Source organism: Salmo salar, chromosome ssa02, assembly GCF_905237065.1.
Source record: "Salmo salar chromosome ssa02, Ssal_v3.1, whole genome shotgun sequence".
NCBI classification, from domain to species: Eukaryota; Metazoa; Chordata; class Actinopteri; order Salmoniformes; family Salmonidae; genus Salmo; species Salmo salar.
The window spans coordinates 39,166,915-39,189,525 of record NC_059443.1 but is presented as its reverse complement, the minus strand read 5'-3'; the positions used below and the strand labels follow the sequence as shown (position 1 = coordinate 39,189,525).

The 22,611-nt window shown below is 44.5% G+C and overlaps 1 protein-coding gene and 1 non-coding gene across 2 annotated transcripts in view; one reads left to right on the top strand and one right to left on the bottom strand.

Annotated features, from left to right (window-relative positions):
- The window catches only part of LOC106582899 (mannosyl-oligosaccharide 1,2-alpha-mannosidase IA), a 218,701-nt gene that overhangs the window by 175,998 nt on the left and 20,092 nt on the right, over positions 1-22,611 (bottom strand). The gene's annotated exons all lie outside the window — the stretch shown is intronic.
- On the top strand, positions 20,154-20,229 carry trnav-uac (transfer RNA valine (anticodon UAC)). Its single transcript has one exon. It is a non-coding gene; the product is annotated as a tRNA-Val (tRNA).

Here is a 22,611-nt window from a genome sequence, read left to right as displayed (position 1 = left end):
CATTGGAAATGATGGCGTAAATATTATGTACAAAGAAAGTTGAGATCAGTGTAAAAATAAACACACAAAATAGCAGCATTGGTCAGGAGCCCGTAAGACGGAAGATATCCATCTCTGCAGGCCGTTCCTCTCCACAGGATGGAAGTACTTGCATGTAGAGCGGGCTAGCGTGACATAAATGATGTCAATAACAATCCAGAGCTGCTGTTCTCTTGTCAGCTGCACAGTGATTACCGTACAGGTAATGAGAGAGAGGCCGTCCTCATTTGTCATGCTTTGTGGTGGGGGGCGTCCATGCAAGACCGATAGAGCCATCTCACTGTCTGAAGATACAATGCTAGAGGAGCTCCTGGGTCCACAGAGAAAGGGAGAGAGTGTGTGTGTGTGTAGGGGGGGGGTTACTGAGATAGTTGTTCATATTTCTACAATTAAGCAACAATACAATATGTTGTGATATGCAATTGGCCACTCATCTGGCTTATTGTTGCAACTCTGCCAGTGTTAGTGAGTTCAGTGTAAAACTGACTTTACATGATACAGACCACATCCATTCATTTCCCTAGTTTTCATTGTCATGGCAATTCTAAATCGTTAAAGCACAACATCAACCAAAGTAAAGTTGATATAATGTTTGAATTTAGAATGTGAAGGTTGATAAGAGCGACTTGCGGATTTGAAATCCATTCTATTTCATTGTGATGGTGATTCTATTGATAAGAATAGAATACCATTTGAATATGATGACATCACAATCTAAAACAGCAACTTTAGTAGAATTTAAAGTCTAATAATGTTTAGATGTTCGGCACCAATGTTGATTTGTAAATCAGTTTTGGTGGCAAAAACCCCAAGGCTAGACTAGACTAGACTTGCTTCTGCTATCCAAGATTATAATTTTAGAAAAAGGAGCTTCAATACCCAGCGATTTCACCAGTCCGGACCATTGATGGCACACGGACATCCGGATTTTCTTGCAAATCTATCAACTACCATCATCAATGGTAAGAATCAGATAGAAGATTCTTACCTAAATGTGGTGCTTACTTTTGTTTATTTCTCAACATTCCATGTTTAGAATGTACTGTATTTAGGTTTGTATAGAACTGGTTCTATGTGTGAATTTAGGTCAGATACTCCCAAGTTTCTCAAAGATCTTGCTTTGTGAGTAGCACTGGAAGTCCTGGACCCTAAACATGGCCAGATTCCGCTACCTCAACCAGCACCTGCCTGAGCATGAGAAACTCAAACTAAACACATGGAGATGAGGTGCAAAGTGGAGTTTAACAGGAAAGTGAGGAAGGAGCTCTACGAGCAGCGTGTGAGCTCAGGCGACCAGTGGCTCTTTTCTAATGACGAGAGGGAGAAACTGGAAGAAATTCCGGAGGTGTTGGACTTGGCCGCAGAGATGTGGTTCCTGTCAATCTCTGATTTACTATGTTGACATAGTAAGATATGATAGAATAAGATAAGGACGGTAGGTATAGTAAGGTTATTGTCTATTTTTCAGCAATCAAAATAAATCGTATTTGAAATATCAAAATTGTGTTGTGTCTTTTGTGTGTGTGTGTGTGTGTGTGTATATGTGCCTGTTCGTGTTCGTGTGCATGTGTGTGTGTACACTGCCATGAAAGTTAGCTAAATAAGATTGTCAATTTTAGGGGAGAGCTGGTTTATTCCCAGCTAGGACATTTGGTTCCTTGGATGTTGTGCGAACTTACATTTTTTGTTTCCTATTGGTTCGGGGAACGAAGCCATAACTTTCCTGACCAGTAAAACTGAACGTTTTTTAAACGTTCGGAGAACGGAAGAGAAAATTTCGCCTGTTCTGGGAACGTTAATCATTTTTATTTAGGTTGCAGGGAGGTTCTGACAACCTTTTACTATGATTCCCTGAACATTTTCCTGGGAGGTATTATAACATTCAAAGAACGGAAATTATAGGTTATGAGTCATTCTATTGATAACAATACACTAACATTTGAATATTATGACATCACAATTGAAAATAGCAACTTTAGTAGAATTTAGAGTATTATAATACCCAGCGATTTCACCAGTCCGGACCACAGATGGCATGGGGACATCTGTATTTTCATGCAAGGCTATCAAATATCATCATCAATGGTAAGAATCAGATAGAGGATTCTTACCAAAATTGTATTCCTTGTTATTTTTGTGTATTTCTCAACATTCCATGTACTGTATTTAGGTTTGTATAGAACTGGTTCCATGTGTGAAATTAGGCCTCGGTGACTGAACAGCATGACTGGATGTATTTCACACATATTGAAACACAGACATGCAGAGATTAAACCAGGGGTGGAATTTTCTCTAGGGACCGGACGCCCCGACATTCTGTAATTTAGTTTCTGTTTGAGTTTTATAATTTCACTGTGAGACAAAAATCAGCGCCGGTGTGCTTTAGGACCATGCGGACGCCTCAGCAGGCTGTTTAGCGGTTTTAGAGGGCTGGATTTAGAACCACGCGAAAGGACGACCAGGTTGTGTCCCTCCCACTTCTAAAACCAAAGTTCCGCACCTGGATTACACACCTGGTCTAGTAGTCCAGAGATCGCTCTATTCGTAAAATAAAGACAGAGATGCACCTCAAATACTCTCACACAGACATACACATGTACACCCGCAAGGAAAACATCTGCTTGATCATTTGGGCCCGGAGTCGGAGTGGGTGAGACGTACAGAGGAACTAAAAGAAACAGAGTGATGCAGATTGAAATGGGGGGGGGATGGGTTTCAATGAATGTTGGGTTTCGTGACTCTTTAACTGTTCATGTTCCATGTCGATCCTCTGTATCTTTATGTTATTCAAAGAGGAGATAGATAATATCCCTAAGATCGAGTCTCTCCCTGATCTTGGGTGATGTTTAGCTTTTTCCTCTCTGAAATGATTAGGGTTAGAATGGAGGGTTAGAAAAACCGGTCCTAGATCTAGGCCCACTATAGGCAACTTCTATCTCAAACCCATTTCAGATAAGATGAGAAGTATGAAGGAGTGTTACTTGGGTCACATACAGAGTGTTTTGGGCTCGGCAGCTATTTTCTCTTATCCTCCTCTGTTGAATAAGAGACCTGTCAATAGGAAACTTGTTCCCTTAATAAGATGTCAGTCAACCATCCACCTCCTAAACTAAGGGAACTAACAGACACTTCCTGGGGACCGTCTCTGACAATGACAAGGCCCTCCTTCATTCTGCACTACACCACGTTGCAATGGCAAGCTAAGCACTGGTGTAACAAAGGGTACTTGAGGTCAAGAAGTTTATCCAAGGAATAGTTTGGAGAGATGCAGGTGTCAAGGTCTAGTGACGAGTGTGAATTAGTGATCCCCACAGAGTATAGTAGCTTTGGTCGTTATTAGTTGAAAAATATTATCTCATACGAACAGAAATAGACGTGAATGTATTAGATTGCTTCTTATCCTCGGTAACAGAAGCAAAAGTTGATATGGTATTTTCTGATTGGCTCCAATAACTCCAAAAACGGCACAACACTGTGGTTACTTCCTCATCCTCCGCTGCTGGATAGTCCAATGGGATATCAGGAGTTAACAAGAAAGGGGAAGCTGCAGTTTGACTGAGCGCTAGGAAAAAAACGTTCTGCTTTGCTAAGAGGAGATAAAACAGAAATCTAAACTAATACTTAAAAAAATGCCTGAGGCTTCAGAAAATATATATTTAGATATTTATATTAGCCTAAAGCAAAGAATAGGGAGGGAGCTGCAAGTGTATTCTAACACCCTTGTAAGACCAATGTTTAGGCGACGGGTGTCAAACGTGCCTGTGTCCATTTGCAGTCCAACAATTGATTCCATACGGCACCCAACACTAGCCTCTTTGATCGTTCGAAAATATGTTTTTTAGCTGCTGTCGACTTTACTGCCAATGTCCCTCTTGACATTTCCAGAGATAACCCCTCAGGCAAGATGATTGCTTTAGACCATGGCCAACGTCATCTAATCTCAAAGAGACTAGTCTGGTACCGGCTTACTGGATATCCTCATGACCTGGTGTCTCAGTCGGCGGGTCAAAAATCACATCGCAACTTCATTGAACTCTGAACAGTATTACAGACTCCATTGGGTTTACTGTAAACTCAAAGTCAATGTTCCATTGGTGCCAAGCTGAAGAACTCAATGTCCCCACAAGGACATTGAGGCTCTATTGAGGCTCCATTGAGGCTCCATTTCACTCCAGTTACCAAGGACACAGAGAGAGAGGGAGAGGCAATCAGAGAAAATTGCCTTCTCTATGTTGAAGATTCAGGGAAGTGCTTTCTATGGTAATGGAATCAAGGTTAGAGGAAACGGACGCTACAGACGACGGTCTCCTTGAAATTGGAGACGAACGACAAGCGACATCATCACCACCCGCCAATCAGAGAGGCCGTTCAATCTCATCGGGGTTGGGAACGAGATGGTCTGATAGTGACGTGTGAGAGCGAACTCAGATACTCAGATACTGTGATGAATCCACTGCATGTGGTTGACCTCTTTCAGATGTGTACTCACACACAAGGGTTCTTCATAACCCAGCCGAGAGCGGCAATCGTAAGTGTCCTTTAAAATAATCTCCATCAATCCCTAGATTAGACAAAGAGAGATGTGACTGGAAGTCATGATGAGTGGATGATTCAGACAGACAGAACGTGGGAAACTGTGATACATGACAGCCAGTGCCATGGAGAGATAATTGGTGGAAGTACATAATGGCAAACAACATGCCTTATCATCAGCCACACAACAGCCTATTTTTCAATAGGGTGGGCCCCACGTCAACAAATCAAATCAAATCCAAATCAAATCAAACTTTATTTGCCACCTGCGCCGAATAAAACAAGTGTAGACTTTACCGTGAAATGCTTACTTACAAACCCTTAACCAACAGTGCTGTTCAAGAAGAAGAACATATTTACCAAGTAGGTTCAAATAAAAAGTGATAATAGAAAGTAACACAATAAGAATAACAATAACGATGCAATATACAGGGGGCACCTATACCGAGTCAGTGTGTAGGCTAGTTGAGGTAATCTGTACATGTAGCTGGGGGCGAAGTGACTATGCATAGGTAACAAACAAACAGCGAGTAGCAGCAGTGTACAAGACGGGGGGGTGTCAATGTAAATTGTCCGGTGGCGATTTTTATGAATAGTTCAGCAGTCTAATGTCTTGGGGGTAGAAGCTGTTGAGGAGCCTTTTGGTCCTAGACTTGGCACTCCGGTACCGCTTGCCGTGTGGTAGCAGAGAAAACAGTCTATAACTTGGGTGACTGGAGTCTATGAAAATTTTATGGGTTTTCCTCTGACTCCGCCTATTATATCGGTCCTGGCTGGCAGGAAGCTTGGCCCCAGTGATGTACTGGGCCGTTCGCACTACCCTCTATAGCGCCTTATGGCCAGATGCCGAGCAGTTGCCATACCAGGCGGTGATGCAACCGGTCAGGATGCTCTCGATGGTGCAGATGTAGAACCTTTTGAGGATCTGAGGACCCATGCCAAATCTTTTTAGTTTCCTGAGGGGGGAAAAGGTTTTGTTGTGCCCTCTTCACGACTGTCTTGGTATGTTTGGACCATCATTGGTGATGTGGACACCAAGGAACTTGAAACTCTCGACCCGCTCCACTACAGCCCTGTCGATGTTAATGGGGGCCTGTTCAGCATGCCTTTTCCTGTAGTCCACGATCAGCTCCTTTGTATTGCTCACATTGAGGGAGATGTTGTTGTCCTGGCACCACACTGCCAGTTCTCTGACCTCCTCCCTATAGGCCGTCTCATCGTTGTCGGTGATCAGGCCTACCACTGCTGTGTCGTCAGCAAACTTAATGATGGTGTTGGAGTTGTGTTTGGCCACACAGTTGTGGGAAAACAGGGAATACAGGAGGGGACTAAGTACACATCCCTGAGGAGCCCCAGTGTTAAGGATCAGCGTGGCATACATATTGTTGCCTACTCTTACCACCTGGGGGCGGCCCGTCAGGAAGTCCAGGATCCAGTTGCAGAGGGAGGTGTTTAGTCCCAGAGTCCTAAGCTTAGTGATGAGCTTCGTGGGCACTATTTTGTTGAATGCTGAGCTGTAGTCGATGAACAGCATTCTCACATACAGTTGAAGTTGGAAGTTTACATACACTTAGGTGGACTCATTAAAATTAGTTTTTCAACCACTCCACCAATGTCTTGTAAACAAACTATAGTTTTGGCAAGTCGGTTAGGACATCTACTTTGTGCATGACACAAGTAATTTTTCCAACAATTGTTTACAGACAGATTATTTCACTTATAATTCACTGTATCACAATTCCAGTGGGTCAGAAGTTTACATACACTAAGTTGACTGTGCCTTTAAATAGCTTGGAAAATTCCATAATATACTGCTCCAAAAAATAAAGGGAACACTTAAACAACACAATGTAACTCCAAGTCAATCACACTTCTGTGAAATCAAACTGTCCACTTAGGAAGCAACACTGATTGACAATACATTTCACATGCTGTTGTGCAAATGGAATAGACAACAGGTGGAAATTATAGGCAATTAGCAAGACACCCCCAATAAAGGAGTGGTTCTGCAGGTGGTAACCACAGACCACTTCTCAGTTCCTATGCTTCCTGGCTGATGTTTTGGTCACTTTTGAATGCTGGCGGTGCTTTCACTCTAGTGGTAGCATGAGACGGAGTCTACAACCCACACAAGTGGCTCAGGTAGTGCAGCTTATCCAGGATGGCACATCAATGCGAGCTGTGGCAAGAAGGTTTGCTGTGTCTGTCAGCGTAGTGTCCAGAGCATGGAGGCGCTACCAGGAGACAGGCCAGTACATCAGGAGACGTGGAGGAGGCCGTAGGAGGGCAACAACCCAGCAGCAGGACCGCTACCTCCGCCTTTGTGCAAGGAGGAGCAGGAGGAGCACTGCCAGAGCCCTGCAAAATGACCTCCAGCAGGCCACAAATGTGCATGTGTCTGCTCAAATGGTCAGAAACAGACTCCATGAGGGTGGTATGAGGGCCCGACGTCCACAGGTGGGGGTTGTGCTTACAGCCCAACACCGTGCAGGACGTTTGGCATTTGCCAGAGAACACCAAGATTGGCAAATTCGCCACTGGCGCCCTGTGCTCTTCACAGATGAAAGCAGGTTCACACTGAGCACATGTGACAGACTTGACAGAGTCTGGAGACGCCGTGGAGAACGTTCTGCTGCCTGCAACATCCTCCAGCATGACCGGTTTGGCGGTGGGTCAGTCATGGTGTGGGGTGGCATTTCTTTGGGGGGCCGCACAGCCCTCCATGTGCTCGCCAGAGGTAGCCTGACTGCCATTAGGTACCGAGATGAGATCCTCAGACCCCTTGTGAGACCATATGCTGGTGCGGTTGGCCCTGGGTTCCTCCTAATGCAAGACAATGCTAGACCTCATGTGGCTGGAGTGTGTCAGCAGTTCCTGCAAGAGGAAGGCATTGATGCTATGGACTGGCCCGCCCGTTCCCCAGACCTGAATCCAATTGAGCACATCTGGGACATCATGTCTCGCTCCATCCACCAACGCCACATTGCACCACAGACTGTCCAGGAGTTGGCAGATGCTTTAGTCCAGGTCTGGGAGGAGATCCCTCAGGAGACCATCCGCCACCTCATCAGGAGCATGCCCAGGCGTTGTAAGGAGGTCATACAGGCACGTGGAGGCCACACACACTACTGAGCCTCATTTTGACTTGTTTTAAGGACATTACATCAAAGTTGGATCAGCCTGTAGTGTGGTTTTCCACTTTAATTTTGAGTGTGACTCCAAATCCAGACCTCCATGGGTTGATAAATTGGATTTCCATTGATTATTTTTGTGTGATTTTGTTGTCAGCACATTCAACTATGTAAAGAAAAAAGTATTTAATAAGATTATTTCATTCATTCAGATCTAGGATGTGTTATTTTAGTGTTCCCTTTATTTTTTTGAGCAGTGTAATATGTCATGGCTTTAGAAGCTTCTGATAGGCTAATTGACATAATTTGAGTCAATTGGAGGTGTACCTGTGGATGTATTTCAAGGCCTACCTTCAAACTCAGTGTCTCTCTGCTTGACATCAAGGGAAAATCAAAAGAAATCAGCAAAGACCTCAGAAAAAAATTGTGGACCTCCACAAGTCTGGTTCATCCTTGGGAGCAATTTCCAAACACCTGAAGGTACCACGTTCATCTGTACAAACAATAGTACGTAAGTATAAACACCATGGGACCACGCAGCCATCATACCGCTCAGGAAGGAGATGTGTTCTGTCTCCTAGAGATGAACGTACTTTGCTGCGAAAAGTGCAAATTAATCCCAGAACAACAGCAAAGGACCTTGTGAACATGCTGGAGGAAACAGGTACAAAAGTATCTATATCCACAGTAAAACGAGTCCTAATTGACATAACCTGAAAGGCCACTCAGAAAGGAAGAAGCCACTGCTCCAAAACCGCCATAAAAAAGCCAGACTATGGTTTACAACTGCATATGGGGACAAAGATCATACTTTTTGGAGAAATGTCCTTTGGTCTGATGAAACAAAAATAGAACTGTTTGGCCATTATGACCATCGTTATGTTTGGAGGAAAAAGGGGGAGGCTTGCAAGCCGAAGAACACCATCCCAACCGTGACGCATGGGGGTGGCAGCATCATGTTGTGGGGGTGCTTTGCTGCAGGAGGGACTGGTGCACTTCACAAAATAGATTGCATCATGAAGCAGGAAAATTACGTGGATATCTTGAAGCAATATCTCAAGACATCAGTCAGGAAGTTAAAGCTTGGTCGCAAATGGGTCTTCCAAATGGACAATGACCCAAGCATACTTCCAAAGTTGTGGCAAAATGGCTTAAGGACAACAAAGTCAAGGTATTTGAGTGGCCATTACAAAGTCCTGACCTCAATCCTACAGAAAATGTGTGGGCTGAACTGAAAAAGTGTGTGCGAGCAAGGAGGCCTACAAACCTGACTCAGTTATACCAGCTCTTCCAGGAGGAATGGGCCAAAATTCACCCAACTTATTGTGGGAAGCTTGTGGAAGGCTACCCGAAACGTTTGACCCAAGTTAAACAATTTAAAGGCAATGCTACCAAATACTAATTGAGTGTATGTAAACTTCTGACCCACTGGGAATGTGATAAAATAAATAAAAGCTCATTGTCTCTACTATTATTGTGACATTTCACATTCTTAAAATAATGTGGTGATCTAACTGACCTAAGACTGGGAATTTTACTATAATTAAATGTCAGGAATTGTGAAAAACTGAGTTTAAAAGTATTTGGCTAAGGTGTATGTAAACTTCCGACTTCAACTGTAGGTGTTCCTTTTGTCCAGGTGAGAAAGGGCAGTGTGGAGTTCGATTGAGATTGCGTCATCTGTGGATCTGTTGGGGCGGTATGCAAATTGGAGTGGGTCTAGGGTGTCCGGGAGGATGGTGTTGATGTGAGCCATGACCAGCCTTTCAAAGCACTTCATGGCTACCGACGTGTGTGCCACGGGATGGTAATCATTTAGGCAGGTTACCTTCGCTTCCTTGGGTACAGGGACTATGGTGGTCTGCTTGAAACACGTAGGTATTACACACTCGGTCAGGGAGATGTTGAAAATGTCAGTGAAGACACTTGACAGTTGGTCCGCGCACGGTTTGAGTACACGTCCTGGTAATCCGTCTGGACCAGCCTCTTTGTGAATGTTGACCTGTTTAAAGGTTTTGTTCACATCGGGTACCGAGAGCGTTGTCACACAGTCATCCAGAACAGCTGGTGCACTCGTGCATGCTTCAGTGTTACTTGCCTCGAAGTGAGCATAAAAGGCATTTAGCTCGTCTGGTAGGCTCGCATCACTGGGCAGCTCTCAGCTGGGTTTCCCTTTGTAGTCCGTAATAGTTTTCAAGCCCTGCCACATCCGACGAGCGTCAGAGCCGGTGTAGTAGGATTCAATCTTAATCCTGTATTGACGCTTTGCTTGTTTGATGGTTCATCTGAGCGCATAGCGGGATTTCTTATAAGCGTCCAGATTAGTCTCCCACTCCTTGAAAGCGGCAGCTCTAGCCTTTAGCTCGATGCGGATGTTGCCTGTTGGGATATGTACTGTGGGGACGACGTCATTGATGCACTTATTGATGAAGCAGATGACTGATGTGGTGTATTCCTCAATGCCATTGGATGAATCCCGGAACATATTCCAGTGTGTGCTTGCAAAACAGTCCTGTAGTGTATCATCCGCGTCATCTGACCATCAACAGACTATACTCTGATGCCTTTCTATGAGACACAGATATAGCACAACATAGCAAAAGGTTTTGCAAATGACATTTTCCCAAGATGCCGTCGCAGTGCAGACGTGGTTTGTCGTCCTCTCGTTTACTTTTTCTATTTTTTGTCTTTTTTGTATATATTTCAATTTATTTTTCAATCTCTTTTCCATTTTTAAATTAAATATACATTCCGGTAACCCGCATCACTCAATGTGACACAGATCCGCTATTTTCAGAAGCTAACTAGCTAATTAGCTACTAGCTATTTAGTCATTGTTAGCCACTGCTAGCGGCCTTTACCCTCTGCACAGGCACCAGCCGTTTTTTTGCCTGGATAATACCTGCCAACCTCGGACTGTTTTTCTCCACTACAATGCCGGATTCCTGCCATAAACCCTGGACCATTACTCCTGATCATCACAGCTAGCTAGCTGCCACCGAGTGACCCAGCCCCGAAGCTAGCCCTGAGCCAGGCGCATCTCGCGGCTAGCAAACTAAATTACTACAACTACAATACCTCTTTCACCATCTGGCCCGGTCCCTTGTCGACACGGCGCCCCGCCGTACCACCACGACTTGCCGGACGTCGGAGCAGACGCTTCTACTTACCCTGACCTTCTAACTTTAAACGCCATGTCTATCGCGTGCTAGCGTAGTAACGACTACCCTGCAACTTCCCTATTCCATCTATTGCTGTTCACTGGACCCTAGGATCACTTGGCTACATAGCGGATGCCTGCTGGACTGTTCATTTATCATGGTACTCCACATTGTTTACTTTGTTTATCTGTCGTCACGCCATTTGCACACACTGTATATCGACTTTCCTTTTTTTTCTATTGTGTTATTGACTGTACACTTGTTTATTCCATGTGTAACTCTGTGTTGTTGTTTGTGTCGCACTGCTTTACTTTATCTTGGCCAGGTCGCAGTTGTAAATAAGAACTTGTTCTCAACTAGCCTACCTGGTTAAATAAAGGTGAAATAAATTAAATAAATAAAGTAAGCCTTTGTTATTGGACGAGTCCAGGTAGTCCCTCCCTGTTTCAGTCCGTTTGGTGCCTAATGAATACTCCCATGGAGACTGGTAGAGGGAGGGGCTGTTTAACTGGCACTCAGCAGGGTAGGGAACAAGGAAGCAGTAATGTCACCCAGGCATGTCTGTCACAGTGAGACCATGGGGACGGCTCTAAGCCCTCCCTGACTGTCACTAGCCTGTCCCCAGCCCCCCAGTGGTGGTGATGATGCCATCCATCCCCCCTGCCCCCTCTGCCCAATACAATGGTCCTCATCCACAGCGTGCATCTGTGACCCCCAACAATAACAAAGAGTGACACTGTTCTCTCCAATGAAAAGACTCTGTCCATGTCTGTCTGTAAGTGCGTAACCCCCTCCCTTCTCCATCCCAGAATCCTTTGCTCTAATAATTAGGTTGTCATTCACCCTATTGGGTGTCAGCTCTGCTTTGAGGCCTCCCCTATTGCTGTTTTGCTTTTTTGAGGGGTACGCTATCGTTCCCCAAAGCTGCCCAAAAACAATGGATCTCTTTGTTTTTCTCTGGGGTTCTTCATCTATGGGGCGCTGGGCAAGGAGGGGGGGGGGGTTAGGATTCTGTCTCAGACTTGGACAAAACAAAAGGCAGACTTATTCATTCATACCCCATACCACCCAGTAATGTCTTTATAGCGAAGCACAAAGAATGCGATAGTGCTTTACAGAAGACAGACTAAGGCTCATGGTGCTATTACCTTCTCTTCTCTCTCAGAGCACAGATCACTAGAGACTTATGTTTACTCTTTTCTCCCAAATATGATTTCAACCGCCCCCACCTCCATCATCATCCACTCCTCTCTCTCTCTCTCTCTCTCTATTTATCTCTCTAGGTGGGAGACACTGTCTTATACCGTAGCAACGATTCCCATACTACAGCATCTCTCTCTCTGCTATGTGGATGCCTCTTTCTGAGATAGATATAGACTGTCAACATTATTATGCATTTACACATGTAGTTAATGCATAATTTGCGCAACGGGTGGAAAGGGGAATGACAAGAGAGCTCATACACACACACATGCATGCACGCCGCAAACACACACACACACACACACAAACCCATACATCATACTAACGAGATACATTTGTATACAGGTACAAAGTCCCAACCTACACCGGGTACACTGCACCCACTGACACACCTTAACCAAAGGATATACACACGCACACTCTTATGCGCTCACACAAAAACACTCTAACAAATGACTCAAGTGATTCCATTTGACAGACACTCCCAATTACATTTGCAATGAGATATGATCCTCTAAGAAAAACAAGGCCCGAGAAAAAAAACACAAGGCAGACAGCCTGCATTATGAAAGATGAAACAATAAATCAGCACTAATCATCAGACATCCTAATTACACTTGAAGTGCATCCCAAATGGCACCCTATTCCCTACCTGGTGCACTAGTTTCAACTAGAACCCAATGGGCCCTGGTCAACCGTAGCAAACTATGTAGGGAATAGGGTGCCATTTGGGAAATACCCTTGGAAATGTAGCATTACTGAGTACCTAGCCTGGCTTAGACTAAGACCCATCCAGCCACAGAGACAAAGCGAATCAGCATTCGTTCCCTGCTCTTTCCGACACAAGGCTTCTTCGCCTCGCCGGCGTCCTCGTCTAGCGGAGCGTGCCATCCCCGATGCGCCTCAACAAGCAAATAGGCCACCAGCCTACTGTGGAATTGGGGAAAGAGATGGGTCAGATTGTGGGGAGGACACCCGGCCCGGGTGGCGCCACAATGTAATCAGATGGAGTCTCCATATAGTCCTATGTCTCCATTGTAGATGCATAGACAGTCGTTAGACTCGTCACTCATGTCTACTTTCCACTAGCATGCCTGGTGTTTCTCTTCACTATAGCTTAAGGGGTGAGCTTACATACCTGAGCCACATTAAAGACTCCGTATCCCCCCCTACGGTATCAGTCAAGCTTTCTGGGTATCTGGTGGAAATAGCAAAACAGACATCTGGCAGCCAGACCACTTAACGTGAGCGTTATGACGTGACGCGATTGCTGAACAATCCCATCACCAGTCGGAGTACATGGGTAGAATTAGTAGCAAAAACACTGTCGCATTAGTTCCATTCAAAACATATCATCACAGTTACGGTTGTGTGGTCTGAAGGTCCTCCAAAACCGCACTGATGTTCGTAATTTGCGTTGTAGATGCGCTCGGGCAAACTTGGATCTTCAGGAGCTACAACGAGCTATGTGATGGGGGGGGAATTAGAGACACCTAATATTCCGAACAACTTTTACTATCTAAGAAGTAATTCACAGCTGTAGTAATTCATGAGCTGCACATAAATCTCCTGCTGAACTCAAGTGTCCTCGGAGGATTCCAATATCCCCACAGAAACAGGAGCGGGTCTATATCCCGGCGTAGTAATCCATCCTGGGGCGCTACCTCATTAAAATAAATCCCGAGAATGAGAAACACAGCATGCTCGCTCACCCCCCCCCCCAACAACCAAATGTCATCCCAGCAATGTCATCCCATGGTAGGACACAAACCAAAAACGCCCAGTGCACACCACCACTCTCACTCCTGCATGCCTTGATTAATCCATTAGGAATTTGTCATTGTTGCTCTCTGTGGCATTTCCAGCTCGCGACCAGTCAGCCACAGTATGCCACTCTAGAGAGTGCCACTCTAATTGAATTAGGGCTGACCCCATTTAATCGACAGGTCGATTGTTTGGTCGATAGGCTGTTGGTCGACCGAGATTTATTTAGTCGAGCAGTAGCAAAAAAATCCTATTTTTTCATGGGGGGAGGTCGTGGGGATGGCACAGTCCATCACTCTAAGACGTACTACTGTACTACTGAAATTGTATATGGTTAAGGACAATGGCGCAACACTTAACACAAATAATATGATTTTATAACAAATGCGCATTTGATAGTGGTCGCTGTCCGTGGTTCTGAAACATCAGTGTGCTGTTGAATTGGCGCCTTTTCCTAGACCATGTTGCTATGTGCATAACAGCAAAGTCAACCAGCAAATTGGTGTTAAGAACAGTGTGGCGGAGGCAGCACAGGAGTTAGGAGATGAGAAAACCGCCCTTGCCTTAATTGGCTAAGAAAAGTGAGAGAGAAAAACCCCAACTTAATTAGGTCTATAATCAATAGCCTAACTGTAAAACGCGCCTGGCTTTATAAATCATCCAAATATATCTAAAGAAATAAGACAGATCCTGCTTCTGTTGCCTGTTTGAGTGTTTAATAGCCTGCTGATTCTGTGAGCACCAAGCCTCAGCAAATCACAACATGTCGGATAAACAATTTCACAAATTTGGCAGTTTTTATCCTTTGCAGTGCTGTAATAAAGGCTTTACACAACAGCCTCTCTGTTATTACTAATCATTTATTTAGTGTAGTTTACACTATTCATAATATTAATCCTCATTTTCCTTGATCTCCTTCTTATTGTTATTATTACTATTAGAATTATTAGGATCATTATAATAATAAGTCATGTAATTGTCACTAGTAGGCTTAGTATCAGAGCCTGGTATAACTACCATCGAGCTGTAGGCCTAAGAGCGCTTTCTGTTTAGTCTTAATACCGAGTGGCGCAGCAGTCTAAGGCACTGCATCTTAGTGCTAGAGGTGCCACTACAGACCCTGGTTCAATACCGGGCTGTACCACAACCGGCCGTGATCGGGAGTCCCACAGGGTGGCGCACAATTGGCCCAGCGCCATCCGGGTTAGGGGAGGGTTTGGCCGGGGTAGGCCGTCATTGTAAAATAAGAATTTGTTCTTAACTGACTTGTTAAGTTAGTTAAATAAAGGTTAAATAAAAATAAATACCGGAACTTACTTAGGCCTGTGTTTCAATACATAGGCTACTGTATCAATCTATCATTCATGTCATCACACAGCATACAAGTCATTCATGATTTGAAATGCAATCAAGCATTTCAGTTTTTAAATAAAATAACAAAGAGGCTCCTGAATAATTAGCTTAAACAATAAATAAACCGTTCCATTTTGGAAATAGCATTCACGAATGAATGAAACTGTTTTAGTCATTGCTGTAAAAAAGGCTTTACAAAAACAAAAAACAAAAAAACCATTACAACAGACTCACTGGTACGCCTATAATTTATTTAGCGTTGTTTACATTGTTCCAAATGGTAAGAAAATGATATTGTCATCAAACAGCACCTGTTTGGCACACATAATATGTACGCAGCACTTGCTCCTTACCTTATTTTCTTGATCTCCAGTCAAATTTATTCCACACATCTGATTTTCCCTTTACCTCCTGAGCAACCAGTTTCTATTTTTTTTGTCACATCCTCTGCATCCATTTTTCTGTCACATGTGTTACGGTGTTCCGAGTTTGTTATAACTAATTTATGAATGTGATTATGATATGCTATAGGTCAGGCCCAATTAGTCACGTGCAGGCGATGCGTACATGTGTCATGTAAAGAGAGCAAGGGTTAAGGGAATAGGGAATGTTTTTCCGAAACAAATGAGGGATTTAGGTAACAGAACTTTTCAGTCAGAAATGTCTGTAATTATGTTCCAGCTTTAGCAACACGGCCAGCGCCATAAACACTGTTGATGTTCTGTGGTGGTTGCTGCAGCAGGGAGGAGAGAGAGACAACGGGTGCTAGTCACACAGTCGCTCGCTGCCATTTGTTTTACACAGCGCAGCAAGACTGAGCCTGGCCCGGCACAAAAAAATCAATTGCAGTGGGACTCCCTCTAGTCATTTATGTGTCTTAACTATTTAATCAAACAGTGCTCTTAAAGCATCAGACAAGCTCAGTGCATATAGTTGAATTGATTAAAACACATAGGATGTGTCTATACACGGACAAATACGTTTTAACATTTCGACCAATTGATTGGTTGAAAAAACAGACGACTCTCGGTCGACCAAGATTTTTTGGGGGTTGGGGACAGCCCTAAATGTAATAGATGTGCCTGCTAGCCCTGTTAGCGTCCCGCACTGAAGCTAAGATAACTGAGTTTGCGCTTCATCCTCAATACAGTCCTAATCTAGCTGTACCTCCTTCCCTAAGACTATAGGCTAGTCCTATCCCCCTCTAAAGCTAGGCTAGCCTGTTAGCTTACCACCCTGAAGCTAGGCTAACTCTGAATACAGTTGTAACCTTTACCCCACACACAGAGATGCGTACAAAGCTTTAGGATAACTCTATCCTCCTGACTCCTGCTTACAAGCAAAAACTCAAACAGGAAGTACAAGTGACACGCTCAATATGGAAGTGGTCCGATGAAGCAGATGTTAAGCTACAGGAATGTTTTGCAAGTACAGACTAGAATATATTCCGTGATTCATCCGATAGCATTGAGGAGTTTACCACATCAGTTACCGGCATCATTAATAAGTGCATCGACGATGTCGTCCCCACAGTGACCGTACGTACATATCCCAACAAAAGGCCATGGATTACAGGCAACATTCGCATTGAACTAAAAACTGGAGCTGCCGCTTTCAAGGAGCGGGACACTAATCTGGACGCTTATAAGAAATCCCGCTAAACCTTCCGACGAACCATCAAACAGGCAAAGCGTCAATACAGGATGAAGTTCTAATCCTAATACACCATCTCTGATGCTCGTCAGATGTGGCAGGACTTGCAAACTATCACGGATTACAAAGGGAAACCCAGCCGCGGGCTCCCCAGTGACATGAGCCTACCAGACAAGCTAAATTCCTTCTATGCTCGCTTCGACTCCAAACAACACTGAAATATGCATGAGAGCACCAGCTGTTCCAGACGACTGTGTGATCACGCTCTCCATAGCCGACGTGAGTAAGACCTTTAAAGAGGTTAACATTCAGAATGATTACCAGGATGTGTACTCAAGGGCATGCCCTGACACTGACATGTTCAAACTCTCTCTGACTCAGTCTGTAATACCTACATGTTTCAAGCAGACCACCATATTCCCTGTCTAAATCTCTGTAGCACTCCCATCTGTAGAAAATGAAATGCTTTGAAAAGCTGATCATGGTTCACATCAACACCATCATCCCAGAAACCCTCGGCCCACTCCAATCCCCATCCTGCCCCAAAAGATCCACAAATGATGCAATCTCTATTTTACCCCACTCTGCCCTTTCTACGCGAGAATGCTGTTCATTGACTACAGCTCAGCATTCAACATCATAGATATCCGAAGATAGTGGCCAGCAGAGATAGGTGGGATGGGATGAGGGAAACTGAGGGTTGGAATATGGAACTGTAGATGAGTGGGAGTGAAGTTGCTGAGTGTGGGGTAAAATTATGGTTTGCCTGAGGCTGATGCCACGCAAGTGCTCACACGCACACAAGCACACGTAAATAGTGCCACACATACAGCTGGCCTTGCTGTTTTTTTAATTGTCCTTGATGTCTTTTGTTTTACATTGTTGTTTTGTTGTTGTTTTCCTTTGTTCTTGTCTGTTTTTCATAGTTGTTTGATTGGATTGGACAGGGTTGGTGGCTTGGATGAGGTGGAGACGGGGGGGGGGGAGACGGGGGTTGGGGATGGGGAATGGAGAGGGAGGGTTTCAGGGGGACTGTAGGGGGGTCTTGGATGGTTGGGGGTGGCAGGTAGCCTGGCAGTTGGGAGCATTGGGACAGTGGCTGAGAGGTCGCTGGTTCGGGTCACTGAGTCGACTGGGTGTGAGATCTGTCAATGCACCCTTGAGCGGGATACTTGACCCTGATTGCTCCCGTGGGTCGTTCTGGATGGGAGCCATCATGGTCCAAACACAAACCAACACAGTCATGAAGTCCTCAGGAGGCTGAAAAGATTTGGCATGGGCCCTCAGATCCTCAAAAATGTCTACAGCTGAACCATTGAGAGCATCTTGACTGGCTGCATCACCGCTTGGTATGGCAAATGATTGGCAACCGACCATAAGGCGCAACAGAGGGTAGTGCATACTAGAGGTCGACCGATTAATCGGAATGGCCGATTAATTAGGGCCGATTTCAAGTTTTCATAACAATCGGTAATCGACATTTTTTGACACCGATTATGGCCGATTACATTGCACTCCACGAGGAGACTGCGTAGCAGGCTGACCACCTGTTATGTGAGTGCAGCAAAGAGCCAAGGTAAGGTGCTAGCTAGCATTAAACGTATCTTATAAAAAACAATCAATCTTAACATAATCACTAGTTAACTACACATGGTTGATGATATTACTAGTTTATCTAGCTTGTCCTGCGTTGCATATAATTGATTAGTTAATATTGCCTGCTAACATTAATTTCTTTTAACTAGGGAAATTGTGTCACTTCTATTGTGTTCTGTGCAAGCAGAGTCAGGGTATATGCAGCAGTTTGGGCCGCCTGGCTCGTTGCGAACTGTGTGAAGACCATTTCTGCCTAACAAAGACCGTAATTAATTTGCCTGAATTGTACATAATTATGACATAACATTGAAGGTTGTGCAATGTAACAGCAATATTTAGACTTAGGGATGCCACCCGTTAGATAAAATACAGAACGGTTCCGTACTTCACTGAATAAACGTTTTGTTTTCGAAATGATAGTTTCTGGATTTGACCATATTCATGACCTAAGGCTCGTATTTCTGTGTGTTATTATATTATAATTAAGTCTGTGATTTGATAGAGCAGTCTGACTGAGCGGTGGAGGGCAGCAGCAGGCTCATAAGCATTCATTCAAATAGCACTTTCCTGCATTTGACAGCACCTCTTCGCTGTGCTTCAAGCATTGCGCTGTTTACGACTTCAAGCCTATCAACTCCCGAGATTAGGCTGGCAATACTAACGTACATATTAGAGCATCCAATATTCAAAGGTATATGAAATACAAATGGTATAGAGAGAAATAGTCCTATAATACCTACAACCTAAAACTTCTTACCTGGGAATATTGAAGACTCATGTTAAAAGGAACCACCAGCTTTCATATGTTCTGAGCAAGGAACTTAAACGTTAGCTTTTTTACATGGCACATATTGCACTTTTACTTTCTTCTCCAACACTTTGTTTTTGCATTATTTAAACCAAATTGAACATGTTTCATTATATATTTGAGACTAAATAGATTTTATTGATGTATTATATTAAGTTAAAATAAGTGTTCATTCAGTATTGTTGTAATTGTCATTATTACAAATATATATATAAAAAAATATTTAAAAAAAACGGCCGATTAGTCGGTATCAGCTTTTTTTGGTCCTCCAATAATCGGTATCGGCGTTGACAAATCATAATCGGTCGACCTCTAGTGCATACGGTCCAGTACATCACTGGGGCCGAGCTCCCTGCCATCCAGGACTTCTATAGCAGGCGGTGTCAAAGTAAGGCCCTAAAAATTCTCAAAGACTCCTGCCACCCTAGACATAGACTGTTCTCTCTGCTACCTCACGGGAAGCGAACAGCTTCTACCCCCCCAAGCCATAAGACTGCTAAACAGTTCATCAAATAGCTATCTGCATTGGCACCCTTTTTTTTTTTACAGTCTCTTGCGCTGGCTCCATACACACTCACTGGAATCTACACACTCACATATACTACACTGACACTCCAACACACACATACACACACATACTACTTATGCTCACACACACGAAAACACACACACACGCACACACACACACATGCTTATTGACACCACACACACACACACACACACACACACACACACACACACACACACACACACACACACACACACACACACACACTACCACATAGACACACTTTCACAGTCTTCACATACGCTACTGCTACTCTGTTAATTATCCATCCTAATTGCCTTGTCACTTTTACCCCTACCTGCATGTACATAGTTACATATTATTTATGCCTTCCCTGTAGCTCAGCCTTCCCTGTAGCTCAGTTGGTAGAGCATGGTGTTTACAACACCAGGGTTGTGGGTTCGATTCCCACGGGGGGCCAGCACAGAAAAAAAAAAAATGTATGAGTTGTATGAAATGTATGCATTCACTACTGTAAGTCGCTCTGGATAAGAGCGTCTGCTAAATGACTAATGTAAATGTAAAGATTTATTATTACCTCAATTACTGTACCTCAACTACCTCGTACCCCTGCACATTGACTCGGTACCTGTCGCTGTTTATAGCCTCGCTGTTGTTATTTTATTGTGTTACCAGTTCAATTTTTATTTTGTACATTTTTCTTACTTTTTAACTCTGCATTGTTGGTTAAGGGCTCGTAAGTAAGCACTTCACGGTAAAGTCTACACCTGTTGTACTCGCCGCATTATTTCATTTAGCCTAACTGACTGTATCTCCTTCCCTCAGGCTTACACATAGTCATGTTCTCTAATGCTAGGCTAGCCCTGTTAGTGTCCCACCTCCAACCTAGGTTAACTCTTTTTCAGAGCCTCATTCTCAAACGAGCAAAGCTATAGGCTTCCCTACTGTAGCTCTCACCTCCCCTCAGCCTATAGGCTAGTCTTGTTGTTAAGAGTCCTGCTCTCTAAAGCTAGGCTAGCCCTGTTAGCATCCCTCCTTAGTTCCAGTGGGAAGCTGAGCTCAACGCAGGGATCAGAGGGATTAGCTCAGCCCCGAGACAGCTGTCCCACACACGTCCCGCTTCCCTGGGTGAATACTTGCCGTGCGCGACCCCCGCCGCCTGCCTGCAGGCCATATCTGCTCCCACGCCTGCCTCCGGGGAATCATGACATGAGTAACATTATCTTTCTGAGGGTTTTACTTCTGCAACTGCATTGGTGGCACAGTCAGCTAGAATGACACTCAGAGGGTCCAATGTTCACGGCGATGTAGGAGGAGAATAAGGTGTAAAATGCTGCCAATAGGTACCCCAAAATCTCAAGATGTTCCTCTATTGTAGGCTATTCCTGTTTTGTTGTTTTGGCACATCCACGACCTTGCACACATAAGTAGACCTACATGTTACAACAACAGCAAATACTAACATTCCCCACCACACGCAACACACAAACATTCCCTCCAGCCTGCAGAAACATTCCCTCCAGCCTGCAGAAACTGAAACATTCCCTCCAGCCTGCAGAAACATTCCCTCCAGCCTGCAGAAACATTCCCTCCAGCCTGCAGAAACATTCCCTCCAGCCTGCAGGCAAAGAAAATGCTATTTGGCGGCAGGACCGAGGCAGGGGACTGGGCTGGGGTCATGTCTGCCTGTGGCTGGACACCACAGTGGCTGTTCGTCATGTTTAAAAGGTACTGAGGGAGTTAGATAAGCAGGGTAATGTGTCTACCCCCCCACCCACCCACCACCTCCAGAGTAAATAACTGGAGTGTCAGCAGCTGACCCGCACCAAAATTGCCTTATTGATCCCAGGGCGCTTTTCCTGCGTGTTGTTTGTTCATCCTCAGGTCTTGCTAGAGCAACACATTTCAACACTCCGAGGTCCAATATGAAGGAGAGTAAATGTGGGGCAAAACAGATGGGAGGTGTGCTAGAGCGGTGAAGAGTTTAAAAAACATCGGGGGTGGAAAGGTTAGCCGTCAGACAGACCTGCTTTATCATTTGGTGGGGATGTTCAGGAAACAGCTTTTTCCTGCAATATTCAGCTGAAGTGGTGTACATTTTGGAGGAAACTAAGGCTACAGGGCAAAGAAGGTAAGGAGAGTACAAATTCCTCTATTGGACAAAGACTAAAACAAATATACACACACAAACACACATACCCGCAGACACACATACACATGTATGTACACACACACACACACACACACACACACACACACACACACACACACACACACACACACACACACACACACACACACAATGTGTGTGCTGTACTGAGCTGTAATCTAAAGGGGGTCCCCGGGGGTAGACTGTGTCTCAGACACAAGAGGCAAAGCAAGGCAGAGAGAATAAGGCCTGTCAGCCTCCCAGCATGCTCAGCCCCAGAGTATGACTCCTACTACCTCTGAAGGGGGGCGGCATCAGACAGACACACACCTCCCGCTGGTTGCATTTGTTTGCCCCCCTCTTTCCCCCCGCCCCATGTGCTTCACTTAAAAATGCTTCACTTGATCTGGCATTCAGAATACCAAGACTCTTGTTTACACTCTATCTGACAGCACTGCTGGAAGAGGGAAGGGAAAAAGGTTGGCTGCTCTGAAATACACCCTTTCAATAAACCCCAAAACGTTCCCCTTTTAGCTCTAAATGTTTCGGGGAAAGTCAGAACGGTGTACATTTCATGCCTTTCAACTCGCGGCAGCTAGTGAGCAAAGGTGCTCATTGGAATGCCGGGATAATGGACCTAGAGTTTTGTGTGTTTCGCAGCTCTCCGAGAGTACTGAGCAAGAGTGTTGATT